Source organism: Magnolia sinica, chromosome 8 (genome assembly GCF_029962835.1).
Source record: "Magnolia sinica isolate HGM2019 chromosome 8, MsV1, whole genome shotgun sequence".
Taxonomy (NCBI): domain Eukaryota; kingdom Viridiplantae; phylum Streptophyta; class Magnoliopsida; order Magnoliales; family Magnoliaceae; genus Magnolia; species Magnolia sinica.
This window is the reverse complement of record NC_080580.1, coordinates 38,597,326-38,608,228: the sequence shown is the minus strand read 5'-3', so window position 1 is coordinate 38,608,228 and position 10,903 is coordinate 38,597,326.

Below are 10,903 nucleotides of genomic sequence, written 5' to 3'. Positions count from 1 at the left end.
AATGGTTTAGATATAACACATGCATCATGGTGGAGCCGTGCTGCACCCAGCACGTCACCAGGGTGACTGCCGCACGTGTAGTAGCAACTGACGTCGGCTGTTGGCCCAGCCCTCCTTCAAATTGGACGGTGTGGATGCAACAGGTGGGGTCCACGTCCCATGCTGGACGTACACAACAACTATATAGCTGTTGTACGTTGTAGCTACAGCTGCTACAAATGGAGCAGGTGGGTCCCACATAGGGCCCACCATAATGTTTATCTGCCATCCAAACCGTTGATGAGGTCTCACAGACCCTGAATGAAGAGGAAAATAAATTTTATAATGATCCAAACTTCTGGGACACCCAAAAAGGTTTCCAATGACAGACGTTCAATCCAAGTGTTTCTTATGACGTGGGCCACCTGAGTTACAAATATGGCTGATTTTAGGGATGGCCCACAGCCAAGAGGGGGGCCCATCAAAAAGCACGGTGTTGATGTTCTCACACATCATGGTGGGACCCAAGGCTGGGACTCGTGGTCCCTGCTCGTTCGGCGTCCACGCAGCAGTAGGATGCTCTGGTGTCAGCGGCAGCAGCAGGCGCTGCTGCCTAAAATTATTTTTTTATTTTTAAATGTATTTTTTTGAAGTTTTTTCTAGGTGGGGCCTGCATCAGGTGAATCCATTTTAGCCATCACATTTCATGGCTTAAGACCAACCAAATAAGCCTAACATTTAATATATTTTGGCTCAAGGTGGGTCCTAGTCGATTTTAATGGTAAAAAATCAATATTTTTTATACTATGGCCCGCTAGAAAATCGGATTGGGTTCATTTTTCGGCTCAACGTCTAAAATAAGCTGGGGAATGGAATGGACGGCATGGATTAGACCCATACTTCAAGGTGGGGCCTGCATGAGCAGCCCACCCCAAAAGCTTAAACCAAGCTAATAAATATTTATTTATTTATTTGTCTCTGTTGGTGTTAGTGCACCCCACTGTTCATTCACATTCCCCCATGTAGCCATGTCCAGCGTCCAGGGACGTTGGACGGACAGCGTGAACACTTTAATCAAGGTGGGTCCCACATAAACGTGGCCCACATGATTTGGATCAACTTGGTATGTGTGTTTTCCCATCATCCGAACCCTCCAAGAGGGGTAGTAAGGTGGGTTGGTCCCCATGTTTGGACAGCCATGGGGTCCATTTGATGGACAGTTTGGACACCACATACACTTATTGAATGACCCACAAAATAAAGGAAGGAGAGAGAGAGAGAAGCACCCACCTCTAGAGCTCCAAGGGGACAATTTCGACGGTTAAGATGATGATCCAAGGGTTAGATTAGGAAGTAGGAAGGTGGGCCACACCAAGCTCTCATGGGGGTTGAGATGTGGGTTGCTTGTTTTTGGAGAATGAGAGAGATGAGAGAGAGGTGTAAGAGAGAGAGAGGGAGGTGATGTGAGTGATGGAGTGATGGGGAGGGGGATGGTGAGTGATGGGTGAATGTACTTAGTTGTAAGAGAGAGTTGACTTTAAGAGGGGTGGTTGTATTTGACATTGATTGATGGAGTGATGTGATGTGTCGTAGAGATTCTCTCGGTGTTTGCAACGTGCGACGTTTTCCTCAAACTGAACACGGGCCCACATCTCCTGACTCGGGTATCGCCTCAGCGCATGAGATGTGGCATCGGAACCGCGGCGACGGTACGGTCGCGAGGATACAAGTCTCGGGTTAAGTCGACTCAGATATACGGGACACGACTCAGGACTGTGCGTAAATACCGGTAACAGGTCAAGGGTTGCCGGAATTCGATCGGGAGTACCGCGAAAGCCTACGGAATGGTATGGTGTAGGATACGGGTCTTACAATGGTTAAGTTCAAAGTATTAATCCGTTAATTAGAACAATTCTAAACATTAAGTTCCATAGGTGTATAGTGCAACCTTGACTTATCATAATTAAAGATCTAATCGTTAATTTCCATGATAATATTGATAACCAAAATGAGCATTCTGAATAACCAAACCTAAACTAGAACTTGCCTTAGAGTTCAGCCTTTTATTCTTCCAGCTTTTGATTTTTTCATCGATGGCTTTATACTGTGTCAACCTTTTTTTAAAGATCTTTAATAGGTAGCCGTTTTCGACGACAATTGTTTTTTTTAGCTGGGTATTATTATTATTATTTTTTTATTTTCATGAACATGATGGACAAATTCCCCAGGTTGGTTTCTTCCATGCTTAGTGATTACCAAGTTAATAATTCAATATCGAACTAACACCTTAATGTGTAAGCCAGATGTGACATCTGAAATCATGACTTAATCAATGTTTAAAACTTCTAATCATGGATTAATAATTTGAACTTAACTGTTGAATCTAACAGGTAACTTAATCCAAGAGTCGTAAATTACCAACATTACACATCTTATACTTCTAAATCAAAGATGGCCTTCAAAATCACTTCGAACGCAGAAGAATTTCCTTAAAAAATTTAAAAATTTTCACAATTTTTTCTCAAGACCAAGAAAATATTGATTCGGTAACCTAATCTCTCATCCCCAACCTAAAGTCTACATTGTCCTCAATGTAAAAGATATAAGCATGCAATGCACGTGAGACAATGAAATTGAAGGAGAAGTGATGGAAAGGTAGTACCTAACGAGGAGACTGTACGACTTTTTCCAAAGAGATCTTAGCGTGAAGGTGGGTCAGCATAAGAGTTAAACCAACAAAAAGTAAACTACTTAGAACAAATGGAAAGTAAACTATCCTAACTGCATAAAGCTAACTATCCTAGAATGACAAAAAGCAAACTACCCTAGTCCTATGAAAGTAGGGGAAAAGCTACTCAGTCAAGCCGTAAGGTTCCTCATCCGGCCAATATCTTGATAAATTTCTTAGTAGGTTCTCAACAAGATCATCTAAAAGCCCTTTTTGCAATAGGCTTGGATGCCCTGTAGCATGAATTTTCAGAGAAATTTATAGACCTCATCAAAAAATTATCATTGAATCGCCTGAGGTATCCAGAGTATATATGATTCACCTATGACAAAAAAAAGTTTCAATGTTAGTACTCCATGGTGAATCAGAGACTACAAGTAAATAGAATTTAGAAAAATTCTCAGCAGATGATGTAGTCTTAACACATTTCAAAGTTTCAGACTCCGGTTCAATTTTCAGCTTTCCCTCCTATGATAGTAAACATTCAGGATCTATGGAAGGAGGGTTTGAGAATAAGGGTTCTCTTGTTCAGTAATAACTACTGAGGTGTTGTCATGCAAGGCATTCACTATTTCTTTTATCATAGGATCTTTTGAATTTGCATAGTGTGCCAAGCAATCATTCAAAGAATTGAGAAATTCAGTTGAGAGTGACTCATTTTTTACATTGAAGTTTGTGATGATTTGCCCAAGGATTCCATCATTTCTAGAAGTGGATGGACGCATGCTCTCTTACTCTTTTCCTGCACAGACAGATTGAAAATCAATAGGGGAATCATTGATATGAACACTCTGTTCATTGAAGCTACTCAGTAGAGGCATTGAATTGTCAAAAGTATATAGCTCAGATGGTGGCCTCAGCTGGGTGGTTTCAAATTCCAGAGTCATATCAAGTAACTCGTCCATCTCCCGAATCATATTATCATTCAATTCAGGGGAGAAGTCTAAACAAGTCTCACAAGAGTTAGAAGGGTCGATTGTAAGGGGCTCATCCTCCACATTTAAATCAGACATGTCAGATGGGTGGAGTAGATTCTTATGACCGATCACTTCGTATACTTCTTGATCACTGACCTGGACTGAACTTGAGATTGATTCCAGGGGAATTTGGGCTATACATTCATGATCGTCATCCCAATACTCATCATCTTCCAATTCAGTGCAGTACACACTTGGGATGAGATTGCTTTCCTCACATTCTATTCCTAAATTGGGTTGAGGTTCGAATAAACTAATATCTCTCTCATCATTGAAACCAAGTGTGTCATGTGAGTGAAGTGTGTCATTATCATTATATTTGAAAGACACCCACGTCTCTTGATCAAGGTGGGAAGAAATCACCACCGAGTATGTCTCATCTTGACCTAAATAGACATATTTCAAATCAGAGGATAAAGGTTTTATGTCAAGCTTCGGTGCCTTGAGGTTAGACGATAGAGACACTACATCAGTTTGAGGCAATTCTTCAAATTGTGGCCTCCACCGGTTAACTTCAAGTATCGGCGTAGTATCAAGCATGACACCTGTCTCCCTAATCATATCATCATCAAAATCATGGGAGTGGGCCAGGCATGTCTCTAAAGGGTCAGAGCATAAGGTCAAAGGTGTTTTATCTTCCACGAAAGAGTCAATCATGTTAATGTCATCGAAATCGTCATCATCCTCTAATCGTCTGCCTGTATTAAAAAAGATATATAACTCCAATGTCATATTCCTGAAAGACATACTCATGACTCCATTCTTGCAATTAATGATTGCGTTTGAAGTGGCTAGGAATGGGCGACTAAGAATGACAGGAATCTGAGTGCTCATGTTACTTATGGGTTCCATATCGAGGATGATAAAATCTACAGGGTAATAAAATCTATCAACTTGGACCAACATATCCTCAATTATCCCTCTTGGTACATGAACTGAGCGATCAGCAAGTTGTAATGTGGTTAGGGTGGGCTTTAATTCACCCAAACCTAACTATTTGTAGACCAAGTAGGGAATCAGATTTATGCTTGCTACTAAGTCAAGAAGTGCGTGCTCAATTCAGTAGTTCCCGATTACATAAGGTATAGTTGGGCTACCAGGATCTTTGAATTTCTGTGGCACATCTTGCTTTAGGATGACACTCACTTTCTCAGTTAAGAAGATTTTCTTTTGAATATTTTGCCGTCTTTTGGTCGTACATAAGTCTTTCAGAATTTTGGCATATAAAGGTATTTGTTTTATGGCATCAAGTAGAGGAATATTGACCTTCACTTATTTCAACACCTCTAGAATGTCCTGAGAGTTAGAGAGAAGTTCTGGTGCAATCAACTGTTGGGGGAATGGGGCAATCAGCTTTCCTTGAAGTTCCGGTTCCAATTCTTGTAGAGTAGTGATAGGTCTATCATTGTTGTCCACTTTCGGTCCCTTATGCTTTTCAGCCCTAACCAGAATAATTTTGTTAATGGTCTTCCCACTCCTAAGAGTGGTGATAGATTTAGCTTGCTCCATCTGATTTGAAGATCTTGGATCACTTATCTCGTATTGCAGTTTAGGATTGGGGAGAGGTTGAGCAGGAAACGTCCCCCTTTCTATAACCATAACACATGAATCCATCTTTTGCAAATATTTTGTAAGTTCTCATATTGCTTGAGTAAGCTCTTGAGTTTGTGTGGAATTTGGAACCGGTTCTTCCTGAGGTTTCACTTGAATTGGAATTTGATTAAAGAAACCTTGTGGGGTAGCAGTTTGTCCATTCCTCCAACTAAAGTTTGGATGATTTCTCCAATTAGGATTGTATGTATTGGAGGTAAGTCCATTGAAAGGTCTTTGGTAATTGTTCACGGCATTGGATTGCTCATTCAACACCTCTTGAAAGGAAGATATTGTTGGACAATTTTCAGTTGTGTGAACGTTACAAGCACAAATATCATAAACAGTTTCCTTAACCTTATCCTTCTTTAATTCTATGACCTTGAATTTTCTTATGGGATTAAACATGTCACGCCCCGAACTCGGAAACTGGGCTCACAAAATTCCCGATCGCCGAATCCGGCGCCGACAGCCTCCGTAGAACCCCATTTTCGGGTCCTGTCACCCATTCACCAGGTTCCGATCCTGGGATACTACAAGGAGGATTTCAAGTCATCAGTCTGATTCATAATGAGCATAACAAAAGCATAACCCACAAACAATAACCACAAGAACACCACCACAAAATCCACTATGATCAAAAACTTTTTGAGTACAATGCGACTGAAAGAAAATAAAATACAATGTAACAAAAGAAACAAAACTCCAGAAGCTCGGCTGCACGCTCCAACTATAGCGAGACTATGGCTGCGACTGCGTCCTGGCGTCACCTGCACGCATCAATCGTGCATAAGCTTATAGAAAGCTTAGAGGGTGGTGTAAGTGTGTGTGCAATGTAAGTATGCTCAGAATGCAAGGTCAGAGGAATGCGGAATCATGGTGATGAGCACATGAATGAAAGCAGCCGTACCAAGGCTATGCGGTGCAAGATATGAATGCTATCGGCCATAACACAGCCATGCGATGCGAGATGCAACTCAAGCATGCTAATCCTCATCATGTATCAGTACAGTTCTCATTCTGGATAATCACCGGGGTTCAATACACTCCAAATGGCACTGTCGCTCTCCTAGCCGCACAGTCCAAGTGAGCGTAAGAAACCTCACTATCCGCCTGACCAATAGTCTGCCAATACCTATCCGGCACGTCGATAGCGGACCCATTCGCGAGCTGGTCAAACTCAGCCTAGTATTGCCCCCTACCCTCGGGCGAGTAAGGCCACACCCCTTTCCAACCGACCACGACACAGTGGGAGACGCGGCCTCCTGGTATTCGGCCCTCATGCGCTCGTATATCCACTCGGTCTCGACGTTGGAGTCATCCTCTGGTACCATCGGGTTTAGGGATTTTCACCCAGGGACATCTATGGCGCCCGTATGCTAGAACCAAACATTTTCGGTATCCAATCCAGCCACCCACGATGTGTCTGTGGAGGCTATGGCCCTGGTGTCGCTAGGGCATACAGTAACTACAATCACACAATGCAAGTGCATGAGTCACACTACCAGTCATGCAATAGTCCTGCGTAACCCATGCGCTCATACAGGGCAACTCCGCCTATCAGGGAGCTCGTAACAGTCTGCCCGAAGGCATATGCTATGATCAATCACTCCTCATACCAGTCATACATATGATGCGTATGATAATAAATCATGGATCTATACTAAACATGCATATAGGGATGGGCTCTGCGTATCACAGAGATGGGCCTAGACGGCCTGCAGAGTATAAGTATGGACCTATCAGTGGCCTTAAGGAGTGTGACAATGCGGACATTTAACCAACATTATCCTTACAATGTGGACGTCAAACCAACATTGTTCCCAAGGCATAGCCCGCCATAAAGTACCATTACACAAACCATAGGAAATCACACATTGCAATGGACCATATACATCTCATTGGGCCTCGACCCATAGTTCTCAGATACATTAAATGGGCCATCTCATATGGGCCTTATATAAATCAAGTGGGCCGCATTAGTGGGCCTTATGTACATTGCAATGGGCCATAACCCATGGGCCTTTAAATACGTTAAATGGGTCGAATCACATGGGCCTTATGTATATACCAAGGTGGGCCTCAATAATGGCCACAAATACACATCCAGGTGGGCCTCAACACCAGCCACAAGTACACATCAAGTGGCCCTCAACAACGGCCATATGGTTGAACAACTTGGATGCAACACATGCATCATGGTGGGGCCCATATAGGCCTACCATCATATATATATATATAATGTTAATATATGTAAATATATACAATATTATATATAATAATAATATAATATTATATATATATACACACACACTCACACAAGTGCACACACACCCACATGCATACACACGTGCACACACGTGCACATTCACGTGCAGCAGGGAGGGGTCCCACCGTCCAGGACGGTGCGGACGAACACATACATCAAGTAGGCCCCACCGTCCGTCTGGACGGTGGGCATGTAACACATGCATCACTGTGGGTCCCATGTGAGGCCCACCATAGCGTTTATCTTCCATCCGATCCGTTCATAAGGTCACACGGGCCAGGGTGAAGGGAAACAACAAATTTCAGCTTGATCTAGAACTTCTGTGGACCCAGAAAGGGTTTCAATGGTAGAGTTCAATTCACACTATTTCTTGTGATGTGGGCCGCCCGAGCGTTGGATTGGCCTGATTTTTAGAGAGGGGTCCACGTCGGATAGTGGCCCACCAAATGGGCGGTGTGGATACAAAATATACATCATGGTGGGGCCCACGGATGGAGCCGTGGGTCCCTGCCTCTTGGCCGCCCCCCCGTGTAAAACGCAGCGCTGCTGCTTTAAAAAAATTTTATTATTATATTTTTTTATTTTTTTGTTTTGGGGCCCACCGAGATGTGATTCACAATCCAGCCCACCCATTATGTGTATCCCACTGTTCTACCCGTCCAAAACTAGTTTCACCTGCATCCAAACTTCAGGTGAGTCCCACCGAGTACTTTTTATGATCTGGCATGTCTTTACATAGTTTTAGATGGTATGGCCCACCTGATGATCAGATCGCCTTAAAATTTTGGCTCAACGCCTAAAGAAGACTGGAGAATAGATTGGACGGTGTGGATCACATACATACATCAAGGTGGGGCCTGCATGAGCAGTCCACCAAAAAGTAACTTTTTCTTCCTTTGCCTTTTTTTTTTGTTAGCCACGCCGTACGCCTACGTCCAGCGTCTCTGGACGCTGGACGGTTTGGATAAACACTGCCTCTAAACACTGCCTCATGGTGGGTCCCACGCGTGAGTGGCCCATGTTCGTCAAGATAGGTCCCACATGATCATGGCCTACCATATATATAAATATTAATAAAATATTATAATATATCATTTACTCTAAATAGGGGGGGTGGATCTTTCCTAAAATGAGGTGGGCCACCCTATTTGATGGATGGAGTAGATTTAATATATTGGTGGGGCCCACTTCATTCTAAGGAAGAGAGAAAGAGAGGGAAAGAGAGAGAAACAGAGAGAGATACACGGTGAGATAGAGGAGGGACCCCGCCACTATGGGCCCTCCATTTCATACATGCATACATCAAACGGGTCCCACCACATGTGGCCCAAAAAAAAAAAGGAGAAATGACGGTGGATCACCCACCTTATCTTCCTTCTCCTTGCTCCCTTGGACTCCTTAGCTCCTTACCTTCACTTTTAATGGAGGTTGATGAAAGATGAATGGTTGAGATTGGAGATGAGAGGGTGGGCCACACTTGAAGTTGAGGGAGTGTGTGTTGGAGGTGTGAAACTTCTCATGGGATTTGGAAAAATTGCTAGAGAATGAGAGGGAGAGATAGAAATAATGGATGGAGGGATGGGTGGAGTGATGGTTGTAAGAAAGGAGTAATGAGGGGTATGGTTTAGTTTGAAATTGGTGGAGAAGAGAGATGGTTGTGGTTGAAAATGAGAAAAAGAGGAATGGTGAGGTGGAAAGAATGGTGGACTTTTGGAAAAAGAGGGAATGGGTGTAGTACTTTGAGGTATGGTTGCATTTATGGTTAATTAGTGGGACTAATTGTGTAGAGATTCCCTCGAAATCTGCAACGCGCGGTGTTTCTTCGGAATAAACGCTGATCGGCATCTTCTTACCTGGGTATCGGTTCGGTGCGCAAGTCACGGCGTTGGAACCGCGGCGACGACGCGATCGCCAAGACATAAGTTTCAGATCGAGCCGACGTCGGTGCGCGGGACCTGGCTTAGGATCGTGCGCAAACACCGAATACGGTGCGAAGGTTGCCGGAATTTGACCGAAAGGACCGCGGAAGCCAACGGAACAGTACGGATTAGGACACGGGTCTTACAAAACACTTTAGCATTGATATCATCATCTTCTTTTAGAAGGTATAATCGACCCCTCTCCTTTGATTGAGTGGGCCTAAAAGTGGTGCTTAATTTTAGGTAAGTGTCTCATGATTGTGCATTTTCAGCAAGTCTATCCAAGTAGTCCCACACATCATTGACATTTTTATTCATGAATTCCCCATTGCACTCTTAACCAATTGGCGCATGGAAGATGTTAGACCATCATAAAAAAATGTATAATGCGCCACATTTCAAAACCGTGTTATGGGCACACTACAGGAAATTGCTCTTTTACCGACGACATAATTCAACGTTATTTTCTATTTTTTCATCAGTAATGATTATTACCAATGATATATGTCATCGCTAAGATTGTCGCAATAAGATCGTGGCTAAAGGCTTTTCCTGACGAAATATGACTTCGTCGGTAATGATAAAACAAATACCAACGACTAAAATCGTCAACTAAACATGTTACTTTTGGTAATAAAAAATAATATATTTCGTTGGTAAACCCAGCTTATACTGATGAATATCTTCGTCGATAAAACTATGGATAGACAACATTACCGACAAGTACGTTCGTCAGGAAAACAATAATACCGACATGTATGTTCGTCGGCATTAGACCGGATAAATGATATTATCGATGAGTGCGTTCGTCGGTAAAATAATAATACCGACGAGTATGTTCGTTGGCATAAGCCTGCTATTTGTGCGTGGCACAACCCACATTCATCTACGCACAAATACATATAAGTTTAACATTCATATATAAAAGAAAATTATAAATAAATTTTTTAAAAATCACGAAGATGAAGGCGGAGGTGGTGGGGCATCGCTGGCAAAGCATTTAGCGAGAGCTTGAAACATATCCTGCATCCATCACTCATGCTCCAATTGCATCTCCTCGATCCACCTCTCCTGCTCCTCCCGTCGCCTCTCCTCCTCTCTCTGCCTCTACTCCTCCTCCTCCCTACGCCTCTGCTCCTCCTGTTCCTTACGCTTCTACTCCTCCCTACGCCTCTGCTCCTCCTCCCTTTGCCTCTCTAGCTGCTCTTTGATCTCATCGACGACGACCCGTAACTGCTGAACCTCTCTCTCTCTACGATATCAGCTTGGTGTAGGGCGCTCTCCCCCAGCAACGGATCTGCTGGAGGCAGCTCTAGCAGGTGCCATGAGCTTGGCACCATGGCTAAGCCCACCCACATATCTAGAATGGGTGTCAAGCACCTCACTCAGGATATCTGACTCACTCTGCTGACTACCATCGGGAGTGAGTTGACTACGTATG